The sequence below is a fragment of the Canis lupus genome, chromosome 10 (genome assembly GCF_048164855.1).
Source record: "Canis lupus baileyi chromosome 10, mCanLup2.hap1, whole genome shotgun sequence".
Taxonomy (NCBI): Eukaryota; Metazoa; Chordata; class Mammalia; order Carnivora; family Canidae; genus Canis; species Canis lupus.
This window is the reverse complement of record NC_132847.1, coordinates 73403313-73425064: the sequence shown is the minus strand read 5'-3', so window position 1 is coordinate 73425064 and position 21752 is coordinate 73403313. Positions and strand designations below refer to the sequence as shown.

Sequence of the window (21752 nt, the reverse complement as noted above, 5' to 3'; positions counted from 1 at the left end):
AGGTACAGATGAGCGTAAGGCATTCCAGATGATGTCCAGAGATAGGATAGAACAGCATATTCATTCATTCATTCATTCATTCATTCATTCAGCAGTAGTTAGATGTCTACTCTGTGACAGTCACTATTTTAGGGTTTGGGGAGTCAGCAGTGAACAAGACAGGCCAAAGTCGCCAAGCTCTCATGACATTTGCATTCTAGCTGGGAGAGAACTTGAAATTCCATTCAGCTGGAGCAGAGAATGAGTCAAAGAGAGCAGTGGTAGTTGTGTGGAATTACACTGGGGTTAGACGATTGGAAGACCTTCCATTCCAGCCTAACTTTGAATTCCATGGTGATATATCGGTGCTATTCTTTAAAACCTGCTAATGGGCCATGGGAATCAATAGAGATTTTCCTAACTAAAGTAGCAATGCAGGGACAAATGTGCGTGTGATATGATCTCTGGAAGTGGTCATAGACAGTGGGGCTATAGATGTGGATTGGCTGAAGTAGAAGAGAAAGTGGTCCATCTATGATGGAAATAACTCAGGTGGATTCCTATTGCTACTTACTAGTTGTGAGACTCCAGAGGAGTTACTTAATCTCTTTTGTTTCTTCTTTTGTAAAATAAAACCCGATTTATATACTTCCTGTGAGGATTAACTTACAGGACTGACCTACTCAAATCAAGCCAAGAGCCCAGTACCTAACTGCTTAATAAATGGTAATGGGGTATCGTAGGGCCAAGTTCTCTCAAGTGGGTTAAGAACTTAGATGAGAACCTTGGCAGATGTTGCTGAAGAAGAATGTGAACAAGGAACTCTACTAAGAAACAAAAGAATCCTCTTTCCTAAGCTGAGAAGTCTTGGTTGCAGCCGGCTTTGCAGAAGAGCAGAAATGAGAGAAGTGGTCTGCTAACGTGCGACAGACACAGAAGGTAGATCACAAGTATGTCTCGTTAAATATTTCCATTGTGAGCTAAGAAAATTTCAACTCAAACATCTGCCAGCAGATTGCATTCTCTTTTTAAAAAGCCTTTTTGTGAAATGAAAGTTAAAAATAGACCTGCCCTAGACCCAGCAATTGCACTGCTGGGGATTTACCCCAAAGACACAGATGCAATGAAAGGCCGGGACACCTGCACCCCGATGTTTCTAGCAGCAATGTCCACAATAGCCAGACTGTGGAAGGAGCCTCGGTGTCCATCGAAAGATGATGGAGAAAGAAGATGTGGTCTATGTATACAAGGGAATATTCCTCAGCCATCAGAGACAACAAATTGCCTCAACCCACCATTTGCTTCGACGAGGATAGAACTGGAGGGTATTATGCTGAGTGAAATAAGTCAATCAGAGAAGGACAAACGTTATATGGTCTCATTCCTTTGGGGAACATAAAAAATAGTGACAGGGAATAAAGGGGAAAGGGGAAAAAATGAGTGGGAAATATCAGAAAGGGAGACAGAACATGAGAGGCTCCTTTTTTTTTTTTTTTTTTTCGAGAGACTCCTAACTCTGGGAAACGAACAAGGGGTGGAAGAAAGGGAGGTGGGCAGGGGGTGGGGATGACTGGGTGATGAGCACTGAGGGGGGCACTTGATGGGATGAGCACTGGGTGTTATTCTATATGTTGGCAAATTGAACACCAATAAAAGATAAAAAAATAAAATAAAAAATAAAATAAAACCTTTCATGAAATGTGATCTTAGCCTCTCTGGACACTTGTAAGAAAGGCAGCGATCAGTGGAAAACTCCCCTGCAAATTAAGATACAGAACAGGTTCGCGTTTCAGCCCGTGGCCATCCAGTAAAACATGGTTAGCCCAAGAAGGTAAAGTCTTCTGACTTGGATTGCAAAATCCCTTCTACTAGATCCCTCTACATCTTTGCTGAGAAGCACTGTCCGGTGAGGAATAAGAATCCTTTATGCCATCTCATTAAAAACAATTAGACGGAGAATATCCACAAGCAGAAGCTGTGTGGATAATGGACTCACAGGTGCCATGAGTTGGGAGATTTCAAATAAAGCCAGCTTCAAGTTCTACCTCTGAATATTACTAGTTATATGAAGTAGATAGGAATCTCATAAATTTGCAGAGAGCCATGGTAATTATGTATGTGAGGTCATTTAGCCCTGTGCCTGGCTGGCAAATATTAATATATGAAAGGTACAAATAACTCTGTTAACGTGTCATCCAATGAATTATACTACACACTACTCCCCTCTGCCTCCCAGAGCCACGCAGTCAGCACTGGCCTGGCCGAGCCAGTGATAGATGGCTCAGTTCTTTCAGGGCAACTTATTCAGTCGCTGGAGAGCACTCATTAGGAGTGGCCTTCTTACACTGAGTTTAAGTGTCCTAACGCTCGTATGTGCTCCCTGTTCTATGGGAAATAGAACTCTAGACTCTATTTCAACTGATTTCCTTTAAACTTCAGTTCTTCGTTGCTCCAAAATACGTGTTATGGTGTACGTAGTCTTCTTTAAGCTTAACATTTCTAGCTTCCTCCACTTGTTTATTGAGTTACATTAACCTTGAGATTGTTTTCTAGGTCTGTGACTCATCGTGATAGCGCAACCCTTTGAAAGCTAAAAACTGGTTTGCGTGTTTGTTTTTATTTTTTTTTATTTTATTTAAAAAAAAATTTTTTTAATTTATGATAGTCACAGAGAGAGAGAGAGAGAAAGAGAGAGAGAGGCATAGACATAGGCAGAGGGAGAAGCAGGCTCCATGAACCGGGAGCCCGACGTGGGATTCGATCCCATGTCTCCAGGATTGCGCCCTGGGCCAAAGGCAGGCGCTAAACCACTGCGCCACCCAGGGATCCCTGTTTTTATTTTTTTAAAAAGATTTTATTTATTCATTCATGAGGGACACAGAGAGAGACAGAGGGGGAGGGAGAAGCAGGTTCCCTGCGAAGAGCCCAACGTGGGACTCGATCCCGGGACCCCAGGATCACAACCTGAGCCGAAGGCAGATGCCCAACCACTGAGCCACCCAGGTGCCTGCTTGTTTGTTTTTAATTTACTCAATTCCACCAGTTCTGTGTGCCAGTAGCAACATATGTATTTCTCTTCTAGACAAGCTCCTTAAATACAATCTTTTTCTTTGTGTTTTCACTTTTTCTTCCTTTCATCTGGCCCATTTTCTTCTTTCCCACCCTCCCTCTGTCCATCTCTGTTAGTCATGTGTACTCTGCGCCTCTTCGAGCCACACTCTTTTCCCTGAGACATTTTGTTCATGTAGTTGAATGAATTTACTCTATAACATCTTTACTTGGTTCTAGACCTTTCAAACATTTCATCCTTTCAGAGGTTATATCAATGGGTACAAAGGTCATATCTTTAATTTTTATCCTTGCTACAAGTCTGAGTTTTAATCAGCCTTTACTACTCAAAAGCCTTCTCAATTTTATTCTTTGCCATTTGGTATTGGGAAGTAATTTCCTTTTCCAATTCTAAAAATCCCTGAATTAATGAATTCTGTCTATTCCCTTCTATTTTCACTTACAAGTCGGGCAATACCTTTCTGAAACCATCTCTTTATTAATACATTGCCAGATGGATCCAGAAGTACTAAATTCTCTTTCATGGCTGTTTCTCTTAGACTCACAAGTTTGTAAGATACATGATCTTTTCCCTACGGTACCACAGATCTTTTTTTTTTTTAACCAAACGTTTTTCCTTTGCAAAACTGACCAGTTTTCTTGCCACCTGTCAGACAATTACTAGGTGAGGCCAGTGCCACATACTTCAGAGTTTTGCTTCCGGAGAGTCTGATTTCTAGATACCCTCCACTACATCAGCCAGGATAGGGTGTGTTGTGCTTCAGTAATCAACAATATAAAACTCTCAGTAAATTAAGCCAAAAAATATTTTCATTCATTTTCCATGTCCACCTCAGGTCAGCTGAGGGCTCAGTTCCATGTCACCCTCAGTCCAGGATCTAGCTTGTTAGAGGCACGGCTGCCTGGATTTTGCCCATTGCTGTGGCAGGGTTCTAAAAGCTGCTGACTAGAAAATATACAAATCCCTTCCATTCAAATTCTGTTGGCGAGGGCGTCCCTGGGTGGCTCAGTGGTTGGGCGCCTGCCTTCAGCCCGGGCGTGACCCTAGGGTCCCGGGATCGAGTCCCACATCGGGCTCCCCGCATGGAGCCTGCTTCTCCCTCTGCCTGTGTCTCTGCCTCTCTCTCTCTCTCTCTCTCTCTCTCTCTGTGTCTCTCATGAATAAATAAATAAGATACTTAAAAAAAAAACAAAAAACAAAAAACAAATTCTGACTTGGTTCAGATGACCATAGACAACTTCAAGTTTGGCAAGGAGCAAAAGACCCATAATGCCAAATAGGGAGAGTGGAGAACGGGAAGATAGCAATCAAGAGAGTTAGATGTCCTAGAACTCAAAGCATAAAATATTCCATAAGGAGAATGCCATCAGCGACAACACACAGGAGTGAGAAATGTAGATGAGGACTTGTAGATAAAATGGTGACAAGATTTGTAATATTTGTGGAACAAGATTCTAACTGCAAGAACACTGAGAGACAGATGTGATCTCACCCTTGTCAATACAGGTTTAAATTTACCTAAATTGCCTGAAAGTTTGCCTATGTCCCATATGAACACTTCTATAGACTCGGGATTCCAATGTGTGGAAATCAGTCTTTTAATTTTCAAACAAATAGATGCAGGCCCCTATTGTAAACTGGCAGTAAGTTCCATATTTTCCATTCAGCTAAACTGTGGGAGAAATCTGGAGGCCCACGCGGTTCAAAAGAAAAGTCCAGCTTCCTTAGCAGAAGTCAGCCACTGCCAGCTCCACTCACTACCACACACAGCCTTGTAAGAATAGAGACTCAGCCCTACAGATGATGTCAGTCAACTCCTGCTCCAGTTCCCTGAACAGGTTCTTAGGCCTTCCAGGAAGGCTCATTCTACTCCTTTAGTGCTACAACCGGCTACAGGTCCCCTCACTGGAGTTCTTAGATCTGTACATCTTGGTATTTGCTTCTTTCACTCCCATACGCAGCCGTGCTTGGAAGACGGGCCTTATCAATAACGATGTCGTCTTTGCTTTCTGTCTTCATCCCTTGCAGACAGAGAACTACTTTCCCATTTTCCCCCAGGGGTTCCACACAACAGGACTTGCAATGTATCACCTTTCCAACCCTTAACAGTCCTGTTTCATCCCCTTTCGCAGATAATAGGAATCCACACACATCCTTCTAGGGGCTGTTCACACCTCTCTAAGGTCTTATATGTGGGGAGGTTGGGAGAATGCTGCTTTCATGAACTCAAAATGAATTTACTCTCGTGAATGTGACTGTGTTGACTTTCTGTCGCCATCTTCTCCTAGGTAAAGTAAAACAAAACAGAAACCAATCAATAAACAAGCAAAACTACATAATCCTGGTCTGTGGAGCCTCCCACTAATTGTTCGGAGAAGGATTGTCTACGAGTGACCATTTTGTATTTTATAATTGATGTTTTTAAAAGGCAGTATTTTAGTAATGAGAAAGTAAATTTGAATATCCAGATGTACCTGGCAATCAATGTTTGATGAATGAATGAATGAATGAATGAATGAATGCAACATATCCATTATTACTGACTGTTTATAGCTCAGACGGCATCATCGATGAACCAGTAACACGTAGAAATACCTGAATTACCTGGGAGCATTACAGCAGCTGCTGTATCAGCAGGTATTTTGCCAGTTGTTTAGAGGCTGTGAAAATTAACACAAATTGGCAGAAACCCTGGCAATATATCTGGGAGCCAGGTTTGCCTAGAATAAAGGTGATTTCTTTAGATAAAACACTGTCTGCAGGCTCACAGAGGATGAGAGGCACACTGAGCAGAGATGAGCATCAGGTACCAAAAACAAAAAGCACCGTAGGAGAACCCCGTACCATGTGCCGCTAGGTGGACTATGATGAAGCTCTGCTATCATCCAGGCAAATATATTATCCGCTTGCCTCTAATGATGGGCCATCTAAATATTGAGGCAGTTTAAGAAAAAAATTGGGAAGCCTCCTGGGCTGGGTGGGTGAGTGTGCACTAATGGGTTCAACAGGATCAAACGCATGGTATTTGTCGTGGACTAGGCACTGGGCTAGATCCGTGTCACGTGGAGTGGACCGATCAGAAGCCAGCCCTCTTGAAACGCACAGCTTTGCACTGAGTGCACACTTTATAAGAAATTCCCTTGAGGAAAGCCAGGCGAAGGGGAAAAAAATAGCAGAATGACGTCGGCCCCATGAAAGACTAGACTCTTGGCCCCCAAACGTGAATTCAGATGTTACCCCATGTTTGTCAACACCAGTGCACCTCCCTGTCAACAAGCTCCCCACCCCCTTGCACAGGTGCACACGTACCTTGGCGCACTCGCGCCCACTGACCGACAGACACCGTGCTGGTTCCAGGGCCCATTCCTTGCTGGATCTCCAGTCTCCTTTTTCCTCCTCCCTTTCCCAAGTTAGTTACTCTGAGATTGCTCACCCAAGTCTCCCTGAGGCACTTTTAATCTAATCTTCTTTGTAACACTGAGGTGAGGGTCATTTATAGATAGTTTTCATAAAAACAGTATTTCAGAGAAAATGAAAACTAGACCTCAGTGGTCAAAAACCCCATCAGGGCAATCTCTGAGGTTTGTCTCCCTCCACTGTTCAACCAGGGGATCAGCAGGACATTTCTCTGCTTGCCTAGTCCCAGCTGGACTGAAGGGCACCTGATTTCCTCTTTGAAGAGGGCAAAGCCTGGAGAAGGGCTGACCGGGAAGATCATTTCCATGGCCCTGATGCCGCTATCACTGATGCAGGATCCAAAGGGCTGACGACATGCATTTTGCTTTCACAGGCTCTCTGAGCATTTGCCTGAATCCTTTCCCTTGGTAACAAACTGAGAGTCTATCCAGGAGGATCACTGACTAAGTGATGGAGGAGGAAGTCAGGGTTAGCAGAAGCCGGGTCCCCATTCGGACTCTGCAACCCTGTGGTCACAGGGCTTGCTTGCCTTTGGGGATGTCACAGTCACTTCCTAAATCTCAGTGTCTTCCCCTATAATAGGAGAGAGGAATCCTGCAGATGACAAGATGAACAGACTGATGCAATTTAGGAACCGGGAGTGACTTTAAGCATCATGCAGCCTGACTTCCTTGCCATCTTACAAGCTAAGGAAAGCAAAGGTCTCACAAACCTGCTGCTCCATAAAGTCTCTTGGGAAGCTTTTTATAAAAGTACGCGCATGCCTAAACCCAGCTTCCAGCAATTCTCATTTAAATGATCTGGGATGAGGCTCAGTATTGGTCTTTTTAAAGGCTCCCTAAATGATGCTAATGTGCAACCTGAGAGTCAACACAAAAACACCGGCCTGTAGGGGAGGGACGCACTGCTCACTATCTGCTCCAGGAGCTCCTGGAGAACTGAACTGGGACATGAATGCATATTTAATATATTCTAATACAGCACTGATTCTTCCTCTTCGGTGGGCAGATGACCCACCCTACTCTGTCCAGCTGGGTTGCAATTTCTCCCCACATTAGGCTACCAGAGCAGTTTATCACTTCAAGAGGATTTACTTACATCTTTATTTAGACTTTGTAAGAATGTCAGCTTCTTAAGAAGGGAGACCACGTCTACACCACTCGATAATTCCCTATTTCTGGGGACGATGCTACCATGTTGTGCACAAAGAAATATGTGCTGAACACTAGGCTTCATCAACCCCTCTGGTCCCCCTCCCTTCCGTGCATCTCCTACCGTCTTCCCTACATTCCTTCTCTACCTTCTTTATCCCAAGCTGTCTTGTCTTCTGTATAATTCACCCAAATTCTTTCTTTCCTCCTCTTTGCTTTAATGTCTTACATCTCTGCCAAACATTGCTCTTTTTTTTCCTTTAGGGAAAGGAATCCAACCCTTTGAGCATACCCCCAAATTACCAGCCACAATGACTGAAGCAATTAGTGCCTCTTCAGTATCTTGGGATTAGTTTCACTCTTACTATTCTTGGGATTGTGGTTAAAGGGCCATGAATGGATAAGCTCTTTTCTCCAAGGGAGAAAATGAAAGTCCCCTGAGTCAGCCCCAAATCTGCTGTACATTCTGATATTTGCTCATATTCCATTATCCAATTACATTTTGCTCTTTGCTATGAATATTACCTGTCTGCCACCTGCCATTCCATCACACACACACACATATCTTAAAGTACATTGATTTTAAATACCTTTGCTCTTGTTATTTATCCAATACCCACTTCCCTTTTTTCATTAACATCCTTCTGGCCCATATTTTCAGAGCAAAGGTAAGATTCTAGCTCTTTTTTTTTCTTTTTTTTTTAAAGCCTTCCCTGACCTAGCCCTAGCCCCTATTGATAGCTGTCATCCCAACATAGCTGATTCAAAATCACCTGCCTCATCAGGTGATCACTTATAGTTTTATTTTTTTAATTAATACTTCGTTTTATAATACTTTAATAATACTTATTTTTTTAATTAATACTTCGTTTCTTTATTTCACACACACAAACACAAGCAGGAGGAGCAGGAGAGGGAGAAGGCTCCCTGCCCAGCAGGACCCTAGGATCACGACCCACTCCTAAGGTAGATGCTTAGCCCACTGAGCCACCCAGGCACTCCAAACTTACAGTTTTAGTAAGAAACTGTTTTCTTACTGTTTTTTTTTTTTTCTTCAACCAGAATGTCAGCTCAAGATAGGAGATCTTTCATCTGTTTCTTCCCTATCGTTAGGGTCTTCCCAATGCAGTCCTAGGGAAACAGTAACGTCGTTATGAGAAGCCAAAAGTACTGCACACTGACTATGTGCAGGATTTTTGTCTAAGCACTTTTTAAGATTGACAAGTGTAATCCCAACACCCCTGAGATGTTATCCTCCTATTACAGAGAAAATGATGCACAGAAAAACCAGCTAACTCAAGTTTACACAGCTAGTAAGTGGCAGAGACAGTACTGGGCCATCTAACTTCAGAGCTTCTGCTCTAAACCACTATGCGAAATTATGAGGAACAGAGGAGATGGTAATGTGAGCCCCTTAGGACAGGGCGTGGCACACGATTCCTCAGGAAACGGTGGATGTTATTACACAGAAGGGTCCTGGCTCTGCTCCTTAGTGTGTGGTCTTGCCCAGATCACCAATAATCCCTGTTATCACAAGATCCACACGGGAGGGAGTTAGACTGCAGGGGCCTTTCAAATGCATGGTTAGAGTTACTGGCACAGGAGGAGCATTTCTGGTTGCCACAATGACTGAGGTGCTACTGGCTTGGAGGGGAGGGTACATGGCGAGGACACTGAATACTGAGCCCTTTCCAGACCTATATGACAGAGCTCATTCTTGCCCAAAACTCAAACAGCGCTGTAAGTAACACTGGGCCAAGAATTTTTAAGGCCCCTTCAAGATTTTAAATACCACAGTATTAATATTAGGCTTTTTGCTAAGAGATGATTGCCTGTCAAAGATTCTAACCTTTATCACTTACTAAAAAATCAGCTCAGCACAACTCATCAACTAGCCAGTATTTAAAATACAGGGTTATGTATTTATAATTAATATGGATTAGATACTATTTTCCATGCAGCCTGGAAGACAAGTCAATTTTGGAGAGCCACACAGCTGCTCAATAATGCAAATGATGCCTATTTAAAATAGTGTATTACATTGCTTTTTAAAGTGTGGGAGGCAGTATGGCATAGTTGGAGAAGTACAGCCTGGAAGCAGAGAAGCCATTTCCCGATCCTGGATCTATCAATTATTAGCTATGTAAACTTGGGTGTACCGTTTTACCTTTGTGGGACACCGGTTTCCCAGATGAGAAACTGCAGCAACAGAGTCCGTTTTAAGGATGTTGTAAGAATTAAAGCAACATATTTAGGAAGTCTGGCGCATATTGATGGCTTAATAAACGGTACCCATGCACATTTCTCCTATTCTTTTCATCATGGAGAAGATATCTGTTGGTTTTCCCTAATGTACTAAAAGAGAAAATGTGATTTTGGATCTGGATCTTGGAAGATAATTAAGTTTTGGCCTGATAGATAAGTGGGCAATTTTGTGACCATGGGATGCAATGACCCTAATGTATGTTTTCATTCATTCCACAAATATTTCTTGAGTTGCTGTTACATACCAAACACTATAACAGGCCCCTAAAGATAGAATGAAGAGGGTCTTTACACTCCTAGAGCTGGCACTCTGGACGATTTTCCCTTGAATCTCCACAAGAAGTACTGACCGGACGCTGCATTTTCAAAACTTGTTTTTACAACTTTCAGGAACATCACCCTACACCTATTGAATATTTCTATTCATCAGCCTTCTTGCTTATGCAAAGAAAGTCCCCAAATTCATTTAATCCTGGAATTTCACCTTCTGCAGCAGAGCATGCACACGCGCGCACACACGTGTAGGTTACCATGTACCTCGGTAGCATGAATATCGATGGGCACATTACTTGCTCATGGTTGCCTTGATTTTTTTTCTCATTACTAAAGTTGGTTTGTAAAGCTCCTTGGTATTACTTGAAAAAATTGATTTAGCAGTAAAAAATGCTTGGGAAATGCAGGACTTCACTGAGTCTTTAATGTGCATCCAAGTTCTTTAAGAGGCTGATACACTCTATTTAGCATTTCACAAATAAATTTGACCTGGGGGCCCTCTTAAAAAATATTTTTCCCATTACATCTGACTTGATAACAAATGCTGGTAAATTCTTATATACCTATTACTCTTATCTCATGGTTTTCACTGACATATTTAGTGAACATTGTTTTGAACACATGGCTTATAAGATTATGTTTCTCTTCCTGGAAAAGTGGGAAATTATTTTAGTTTTTAAATCTGTGGCTAGAGCAAGCTAATTTTATTTTCAATTTAAGGATATCAGGAGACATAGCAGCCAATATTCAATGTTTGAATTATTTCATTTAGGTCTCTTTGTCTCTGCCACAAAATACCAGTGATCTTTGAGTGACAGCTAACAAATGAACCCCATAAATTTGCATTCATCAAATAAGATTTGGGTGTCTATTATAATATGTGTGCTATATAGTAGGCATTGAAGAAAATTAAATTATGGCTCATGCCTCAAGGAGCTTATAGTCTAATAGAGATGACAGTTATGTTAATAGGCAATTATAATATAATAAGTACATATTAGAAATATGTCACAGGGAAGAGAGTGATTATCTGGTTGGGGAAATATCTGGAAAAAAAAGGGCTTATAACCAAGGAAGATGATTTATTACAACTGAGTGGGAACTATTTAAAATCAAATCCCCTCTACTTGGAGCTTAGAAAGAAACAAGAGAACATCATAACAACAGTAGGTCAGGATACTTGAACTTCTCTTACCCCCTCAAAACCTTTCCAGGAATGACTGGATGAAGAGTTTTTACTTAATAGAACCCATGAGAGCAATTGCACTTTGAGGAAAGACTATGACCACCTAAAATAAGAAATGTCTACAAACACACTTTGAATTCCACCTCCACAAAGCAGCCCTGGATAACATATTTTCACTCTAAATTATCACCCCATCTGATAACTATCAAAACCATTTCCCCCGCAGTACCCTCTTAAAACGCTTCCCTTAGGTAAACCTGATGCATGGAAAACATTTCTCTGAAAAACATTGATGCTATTGGTAATGATAGTAATTCCCCATCACATTTTGCTGTGTTCCTTCCATATTCTAACATTTCATTTTAACCCAAATCCATAATCCACATTTTGTAATTAAGAGCACTTAGTACTCTTAGTACTCAGTGATCTGAGATCAGTAACTTCGTGTCACACAGGTACAAATCAAGGGCACAAAGACAGTGTCCAGTCATTTGACCTAAGCTTGGGGTTTTGCTTTTTTTAACCAAATTTTGTGAGGTTCATCTGAATACTGAGCTGCTAAGAAAGCATCTTGAATAGAAATTGTGACTTAGGCCATTATTATTTGTGAGCTAGAAGTAGCCTCTCTTCTGAAGCTATTGTTATGCAGAAGGTGACATGAAACTATTCTCAGACAAAACCTGCCTATCAGCCTAATAGACCCATAAGACTTTTTATAGTGTTATAATTGAAAATAATAATCTTCAAAGTTATATAACTCACTTAACTGACTAGATCATGAGTTCTGAATGTTAACATGAAACAGATTCTTGAGATCTTACTCAAGGTTGTATGAAATTGCCACCCAATTAACTATAAATCCACTTCTTTCTCAGAAAAGCATATTAGAATTCAGATGAGTGACAATAATAGTGCATAAACTTAAATCTACATGATCATGAAAAGTAAACTATTGTAAACTTTTATACTTTGTTATTTTTAAGACACTAATACTCCTTACGACAGATCAAGGTTCACCAGGGTGCCACAATATGATCATTTAGAAGATTGATTTATTCATTCATCACATATTTGTGGGTTTTTTTTTTTGTTGTTTTTACAAAGTCATATTTTAGGAGTACTTTCAAATACTGACAGGTCTTTAATCCTTGGCTTTCGCCCAATCTCATTTAAAATTCACCAAAAAATCCAATAATAATTGTAATAATAAAATGAAGAGATTAACTAGTATCACCTTAGTGTTCTATAATTTACCAAGTATTTTCATGCCTGTTACACTCAATCCTCAATAATCCTGTAATATGCTCAGCAATTCCCATTTTACAGATAAAGAAGCTGAGAATCATAAAGGAAATGAGGGAGATAAGAGAAAGTGTGCTTATTGACAATTTTATCATTCTAAGGTTAGTGTGCCTATAAAGGAAAGAGAAAAAAAAAGTTAGAAACCTACAAATCCAGGGAGAATTACCTCAGCCACCAAATCAGAAAAACTAGCATTAACCTGGGATTCTTAATTCCAATTGGTTTGTTCTGCATCAATACCGTTAATTAATATACAACTCCAAATTAGCTTTTGCAGGCAGGGAAATGTCAGCGGGTTTCTTCTTGTCCTCCTGCTAAGTGGAGGACATTAAATCATTATTACACATAATAGTTCCTAATTTGCAGGTGGAAATATTAGCTCCCAAATGCATAAAAATCATTCTGAGCCTGAAGGTCAACAGTCGCATATCAGATTGTTTTGGTTTCCTGCTGGTCACTTTACAACATGGTTTAATGGTTACCATAGTATCTTTCTTCCAAAGTGAATTATGACCTGAACTTTAACTTTTCATTTTTGCTTAACTATGAGCTAGCTAGGAGACCAGATTATCAACTGCATTTTTCTAACATAGGAAAGCCCAGAGAGGTCAAGTGACTCACCAAAGGGCACACAGAAAACCTGATTGCTCCGTGGGTCTTCCAGATTGGTGCAAGCTTTGGAAGGAACTGATCCATCCATTTCTTCTTGCTTATCTAAATGTCTCTCTCTGCCCTTATAATTCTGCATCCCATGACATTCAAGGAGACAGTGGAAAATGCATGGCTTAACCAGCAGCATATACCCCCTGTAAATAAGACCAGCTACTGGCTGAGAAGATGGGGACTCACTATTGCAGTATTTTATCTGCTGGGTGGCCAATTCATTAAAACAGATATCTAGTGTTTTAATCACTCTGCCAAACCACCATCTGTTTTCATCCCTGCCTCCCCCAATCCTAAACATCGCCCTATACCTTCTGCCACAGTCCCAATCAGGTTTCTGTACAGGAATGGACAGCTTGCAAGTGGAATGTCGGGGGCCTGTGCAATAATTCATCTTTTGGGCATGACGGAACAAGCTGTTGGGTGCTGTGAATATGCATAGCAGGTCTTGCTGGGCGAAATTCTGGATCTGAACGGAGAACAGCTCCCACTTGGTGGAAATAAATGCTTTATCCCTCTCCTCACTCCACTCAAAATGCGTACCAATCCTAGTAGAAAGTCTGAGGTCTATTTCGGAGCCCAGGACTAAGCTTCCTGGATGAAGGGGTTGTGAACTCCAATACTTGGACATGAGTCCAGATCAAACGTGTCCCTGTATTTATGATTAGTCATATGACTATCACGTAATGGATTCTTACTATGAGTTAGGACCAAGCCAAGCACTTTACATAAACTACCTCTTTTTCATTCTTAAAATAACCTTTCTGGATATTGGTTGTATTCCCGTTTTACAGATGAATCAACTAAATGACATTCACACTTGGGTCGTTAATCCAAGGTCACAGCGATTAGACAACAGTCCAGATTGGAACTTGTGTTTCTTTGACTCCAAATCCTGTGCCCACAGTGACTATATTACCTGTCCACTTTCATAACTACACAGAGATGTTAACAATGGGCTGCTTTTCTGAGATCATCTTGCTATGTGCTGTAGCCTACAAGATTATTACCTTTTTATTTTCATTGCGACTGTTTTTTTCCCTTAATTGTGACTTTTATAAAATAACAAAAACCAACCAACAACCAACAAAACAAACTCTTGTTGAGAAGGTTAAATTCTTTTGTGCAAAATAATTCAGAATCTCGATAGGATAGGTCTTTTGGATAGGATAGGTCTTTTGGTGCCTCAGCCCAAAGCTTTTTCTAAGCCATGTATAACCATAAATACCCATCCAAGACCTTGATAAACTGGACAAGTGTTTTCTAAAACAGGAATAATCCTCAGTCTTGCTGCCTCCCCACTTTCTGATCTGTAGGGGCCAGGTGCACGTATTCGTGGCCAGCAGTGGACTGGAGCGATCTCTTATTGGCTCAGCATTGTGCATTCCATAAAATCAAATTGGTAAATCAGGCAGGTCCAGGGGCATAATTTGCAGGATGCAAAGCAAAATAAAAATGCAAGACACCTTGTTTCAAAATTATTAAGAATTTCAAAAGAGCAACACTGGGAATTAAAGCAAGAGAGGACCTGCACCTGCACAGGTCCCATGCCCATGAAGCTGGCCCTGACTGTCTAAATCTCCAAGAATGGTCCTATTTTCCTCCACCTTATTCTTTTCATATAACCCAGAATAGAAACAAAAAAATCTTGGAGTCAGAGGCTCTAGTCCTTGGTCCTGGTTTAAGGTATATGGTTAACTAGCTTTTGACTTTGTCATTTAACCAGTGATGCTGAGAGTCCTCATCCATCCATACTGGCCCAGCCTACAATACTTAGGCCAGGCAGTTGCCTCCCGTGTTCTACTTCATTTATCTTTTCAGTTTCCCTTTCTGCGAAAGCAACTCAGAAAATGGTCAGCCTCCTTAATAATACCTGAACCACCATCAACCATGGTCTTCAGGTTCCCCAGCTTCTTGATCATGCTGGGGAAGTACTCCTCCCACCTCAGTTACCAGGTCACCATTGCTCATTCCACACCTTCTCACTGTCTCAGATACCTACCCTGGACCATTAAAAGAAAGTTATTTTGAGATTCTTTAAGAGAAAAAAAAATGTTCCTGTTAGGTCTACTAACTCCATGATAGTGAGGGAAAAAGCAGCAGATTTTCCCCAAAGGAACACATTTGTTAAAATCAGGTATTTCTTATTTTGTTTTGTTTTTTAAAAATATTTCTGTATCGTGAAGATAAAGTCATACTAAAATGACTTCTTTAGGTATACTTCAGAATAAAAATCTTCAAACCATAACCTCTATCCAGTGAAAAATTATAGTGCGACTAACATAACCTATCTTTTCTCCATCTCCAGTCTTCCTCCACTTGTCCTCCCTACTGAGAATAAATAAGGTTCTTCTCCTTTTGCCTCACTCCCATTCCTGAGCCCAGGCTAAATTTCTTTCATTCTTACTTTAAAACTCTTTGAGTCATCTTCAGGTCCCTCCACCCCCTAACCACTACGGCTCGCCCCCATTACCTCCTACCCATGAGCTTTAGTAACTTTTCTCCCTGCCCTGGGGAGTATATTTCTATAGCTCTGCATTAAAAAGCCCTTGCATTTTGCTTGAGCCAGATTTGGGAGTTTTATAAAATCACTACTCCTTCAAAAATGAGCTCAGTTTTCTACTTTCTAACTAAACTTTCCTGCCTTCCATCCATCCAAACCGATGTGATCTTTTGCTTTGCACCACCCTTTCAGAATACTTATCACTTCTTAAGGTTGGTTAAGAGTATGCATGCACATGCCTCGTCTCCCCGTCTGGCTTGTAAGTAATATGAGGACAAGGAATAAGCCCTCAGTGGGGAAAAGCATGGTTTGATTAGATTCGAGTCACAGGGAGTGTTTGTTGAGTGAATGACTGTGAACTATTATCAGAGACAAGTTAAAACAGGAACAACCGGATTAGAGTCTTATCTCAGCTGACCTCTCCCCCTTATGTTCCTTGTTCATGTTTCTCAACTTCTGAGTCTATCAAAAGCCAAGTGAAGAGGCTGTTTCTCTGAGATCATTCATCTGTCCTGTTAATTTGTGTTAAGTGGTACTTTATCAGAGCCAAGCTTTTAAGTCCATTAAAAGTCTTAGAGCTTCTCTCGAAGCTGGGAACACTATAAAAGACAACATCAATCCTGTGGCTCTGCTTTACACTCAGGACAAGCTGATACTTTCAGCACAAGTCTCCGGATCCGCCTTCAGGACTTCCAGAATGACCCATGGAATGAATGACATCAGGCCGTGGAGTGTCACTTCTTCTGAGATAAGAAACAGGCTGTCCTGAACTCAAGAATCCCTTATAAAGATATCAGCTGGGGAAGCAACAAACTTGCATGCTATTATCCTCAAATACCCTCATCTCTCAAGCTTTATAATGCACTTTTTAAAACTCTTTTTAAAAACAACAAATTTGACAGGCCAGACACAGCTCACTAACCTGGGAGATTTGTTTTAAAAATACAGATTTCCACATACCATCTGTAGAGAATTTCCGGGGTGAGGCTCAAAATTATGTATTTTTGAAAGCTCCCTATGTTATTCTTATTTGTAACTAGGGTTTAGAACTTCTAGAAGCCTATTGCAGACTGCAAAGCAATTTAACATGATCTATTATTTCATTTGATGTTTACAGAAATAGCTAGGAATATTATTCCCATTTTAGGAATGAGAAACCAAAGCTTAGATTTGATGACTGAACCTAGGGTGACTTCTAAGGTTGGTCTTCACTTAGGACACAAGCTCAGGTCTTCTGAATCCCAGTCCAGGGCTTGTCCACTGTTAACTTTGAGATCTGACAACTGCAGTTACCAACGTATTAACTTGAACTGATTTATCAGGTTGCACTTACAAAGGATGAGAAAACGAGGGTAGAGCATTTTTGTCAGAAAGAGAACCACATGAGCAAGAACAATTTATAAAAGGGAGAAGCCTTTCAAAAGCCTTTGCAATTTGTGAACCAAGGCCTTTGCAATTTGTGAACCAAGGAAGGGGGAAAAAAGTCTTAATTCCATAGATGGTCAAGCCTTCTTCTATTTTTTTTTTTTTCTCATCTCCATCACAACTTTTCTTCCTTCTTCCTAGTTAATGACTTAGACCCATTACCAATACAAAAGTGTGACATTGCACAGTCTCAATAAAAAATGAGGCAGTGGGAATGAATTATGCACATAAGTGCCAAGATGGTTGGTTCTGAACTATTACTCTCATGTGGAGGGTGCCTTATTGCCCTTCTTCTCTTTTTTTTTTTTTTTGCCCCTATCCTTCTAACAATAAGTTCCTTCTCCAAAGAGAGAAAGAACAACTGATTTGATTAATCAGAGTTCAGGGCTTTTACTGAGCTATGTTTTAGTAGTTGGATGAGTTTGCTCTGCCCCAAAGTTAACACCTGAATTCATCTATTATCTTAATAAGACTTGCATGTATACAGTATACAAATATATTTTAAATTTCATTTATAAGTTCAAGATCCTAAAAAATATACATATACTTACAGATTTGATAACTAGTGCAAAGAAAATTTTAAGGACTGAGCCTTTGAGAACTTCAATATTTCCTGATCAAGACAAACAGAAAATTAAAAGAGAAATGTCCAGTGAGATAGGTGGGAGACCAAGAGAGAGCAGTGCTCCAGAATCCAAAGAGAAAATATATCTAGAAGAAAGACTGATCAACTCTGTACAGGTAAAAGAGCAAGACAAAGACTGAGAAATTACCATTGCATTTGGGCAATATGGAAGTTTTGAAAACTTGACAAAAGTAGTTACAGTGCATTTTGGTGAATGAAGTTTGAATAGAGTGATTTGACAAAGATTGTAAAGTTGAGAGATGGGGAAAGTATGAACAATTCTTGCGAGGAAGGTTTTTATTCTTAAATTTTGTTTTCATTATTTTAGGGGAATAGGGAAATACAGCAGTAGTTTCATGGAATTTGATAACAAGGAAGGTTTTATGGGTTGTTTTGTTTAGTTTGGTTTCCCTGTTCTAAAAAAAAAAAAAAAATCAAAACTCATATATCACAGCATGGCTGTATGATAATGGGAATGGCCAAGTAGAAAGGAAACAAGTTTGGCAGGGAGGAAATGATGTTTAGTAAGACGTGACGTGTTGACCTAAGAGAGGAACAAGCACAGCTAATCTACTAGAGCTGAAAATAAAAGAGTGTATGTGGATGTAGAAGCAGGTATGTTAGTATATTTGGGGGGGGGGGGGGAGAGACTTTTAGGTTATCCTCTGACTTTCCAGATCTCAAATTCCATGATTATACCCCAGTACCCTCATATAACCGATCCCACTAAATAATGAAGGGAGTGATTTCCCAATGTTATTCAGAAAATTATAGACACATTCAGAACCAGGACTTTAGTTTTCTGATGACTATATCTGCAATGTTTAGATCATTTGTACATTTATTAGATAGATTATTATTGAAATCTGCTTGCCAAGAACTCTTTTAGACACTAGGAGTAAGTGGTAAATGATATTTCTTTCTTTCAGTGTATTTTAATCTAGAGAATGAGACAGGCATAATTGCATAATTAATTAATTTGAGTTGCTGTAAGTTCTACAAAAAACAAGATGATTTTGCAATAAGAACCAACTATTGAGACTGACCTAGGATAGCTGGAGAAAGATAAATCATTGATAATCTGAGATTTGAAGGATAAATAGGACTCACATGTGTGAATTATAGTATAGGAAGTATGAATATGGACATTAGAGGAAGCACAAATACCATATAAGAGCACCTCAAAATATTCAAGTGTGGCAAGGGAAATGAGAACAAGAGAGAAAGAAGTGTACATTGCAAGAGTAGGCTGGGGCCATATTGCATAGGGACATGATTAAAAGTTCATATCTTGTTTGGAGGATATTAAGAATCCGGAATCAGCTAGGATAGATCTGTTACAAAAGGATAACTGTACTGTATGAAAAAGGAATTGAAGAAAACAAATACATATGTAAGGAAACCGGTTGGAATATTATTAAAATAGTTCCCATGTGAAATGATCATAGCATAGATTAAGTTGGTTTATGGAGAGATGGGGAAAATTGGGTGGATTTGAGAGATATCCTGGAGTGTGGATTAATAGGATATGGTGGTAGGTGGTTGGTTAGAGAGAAAGAAACATACTTTGGAGGATGACTTCCAGGATTTGCAGAATATATAGGTTGATAGTGTTGCCCTTACAAAGAGAAGGTTTTGGGGTTATAAAAATAATGAGTTTGTACTGGACAATTACAATGTCAATTAGATGTCAGGGAGAATTTTAGGTGAAGATGGCAAACATCCAGCTTCCTGCCAAGGGCTATGTTGTGTTCTGTCAATAGAGAGATAAATGAAAGTCACTTTCTACCCTCAAAAACCTCATAGTTTAGCAGCTCATACTCTAGGTTGCTGTAGCACCTTTCTCATTCTGAATCTGCTGTCAGATCTGAAAGGCAAAACTTGCCCAGGAATGGCTGGAAGGAAGCAAGGAAAAAAAAAAAAATCCAAGTTGATATACTTTAACTAGGCAACAGTTACTCCTAAAAAAGATCAGAATGTGGTGTGAAATATGCTAATAACATTTATGCAAATGAAAGTTCACTGTATTAACTACAAGATCAAGGGATAACTGCAAGTAATTTGGTAATGGGCTATAATTACCCTTCCATCTATAGTATGGGGGATAAGGGTAATGCATGAATCAAACACTGTTACTAAATACTTTTGCATTTCATCAGTGCCTTTTCTTCTTCATTGTACTTGAAGATACCTGGAAAGCTATCACAAAATAAATAAGTCAATTTTAATACCAGGCTAAAGGTATTAGGTAGAATATTTATAATTGTTGATTCTTACTTTTTCCTTTTCCTTTTTTTTTTTTTTTTCTCTTTCTTATTTTGGACTTGGTCATGCCTGACAGAGAAGTTTTTCTTAAAGTATTAGACAATTCCATATAGTCTAAGAACTAGCTGCATGACTTTGGGTAAAGTTACCGATCTTTGCAACTTAGTTTCCCCATTATTTATACAGGGATGTTAAGATTCATAATGGCCGCTTCCAAAGAATCAAAAATGACCACTTTTTATATCCTTGGAAATATTGAAACCATTTTTTCTTTTTTACTTTTTATTTTGAAGTATTTTTGAAAGTTGCGTAACAAAGAGCTTTTCTTCCCACCACCCTCATCCCCTGCCCTGAATCCTGTGAACACAGGTCGTAGGCATGGGTCCCATTACCCCTGAATACTTCAAGATGTCTTCCTACAAACATGATGTTACCCTATGTAGTCACAGTATGGCCTTCGATGTTAAGAAATTAGCACGGATACAATCTACTTCCTACTGTTCAATACACAACACATTACGTGTGTGTTAGTTGCTCCAGTGAGATGTTTTGTAGCAGAAGGATTACGTGTAGGATCACGGGTTCCTTCAGTGTGGAACAGTTGGCCAGTCTTCCCTTGACTTCCACAACTTTGATACTTTTGAAGATTCAAAGTCAATTGTTTCCTAGAATGTTCTTCAATTTGGATTTGCCTGGTCTTTTCAAATAATTAGATTTAACTTATGACCTTTTAATTTGGGGGGAAGGAGGCAGAAATAAGACAGAATTAATGTGCTCTTTATGCATTCTGTGGGGTGGTACACAGTTCCAGTTTGAAGCATTGATTAACGTGGTTTCTCCCAAGTTTCTCTTTTGCAGTTATTCTTTTTCTCATTGAAATAAAGAAGCATTTGTGGGGAAATATTTAAGATATGTAAATATCTCATACTTTTATCCACTTGTTTTAGTGTTCATTTATTTTTTCATTTGCCTTATTCCATTATTATTCAGGTGCTTGAAATAGTGTTTTTTTTTTTTTGAAATTCCATTTGTTTGAAGTTTATTCCTTAGCATTTTACTGTAAAGAGATGCTTTCTCTTCTTCCACCTTGTTCATTTATGTCAGTATGAGACCATCTATCCCTATTTTATTCAAAGTGTAATAATCTGTTATTATTTATTTTACTTACTTTGGCTTTGGCTAGTAGTATCTCCTCGAGATGGATTCTACTCTGTTTTTGTCTTTGATTTTAATATATTTCCATGGTTCTCTGAGCCCTCCTTTACTATTGGCACAATAAGACATTCTAGGCACTTGTACTTCTTCTGCCCCAGCTTTGGAATCAGCCAATTTTTCAAAGATCCCTCCTTTGTAGTGGAGGGTAGTGGTGTGAAACCAAAATCTGTATATAAGATGCATGCACTGTGCTGGATGATGTGGTACCTTACAAGGATTCCAACTGCTGTGGAAATGCTACACTCAAGTACCCCTTGAGTGTCAAACCCTTTCAGGGACCACCTCAACTGAAGAAAGCTATCTTGGGGCTCTCAGTCATTTTTGCTATTGGAGATACCCCCATAGTGAATTACTGATTATTAAAAGTTTGGACTCCTTGCTTCAAATCGGGAATATTCTGAATTATGATCTCA

At 39.8% G+C, this 21752-nt stretch overlaps 1 long non-coding RNA gene across 1 annotated transcript in view; it reads right to left on the bottom strand.

The window, feature by feature from the left end:
* Positions 1-4640: 4640 nt before the first annotated feature.
* LOC140641949 (uncharacterized) overlaps positions 4641-21752 on the bottom strand; it is a 78431-nt gene continuing 61319 nt past the window's right edge. The window contains exons 4-5 of the long non-coding RNA XR_012038543.1: positions 8655-8748; positions 4641-5333 (exon numbers count right to left, since the gene is read on the bottom strand). This is a non-coding gene — a long non-coding RNA (uncharacterized lncRNA). The remainder of the gene's footprint in view (positions 5334-8654; positions 8749-21752) is intronic.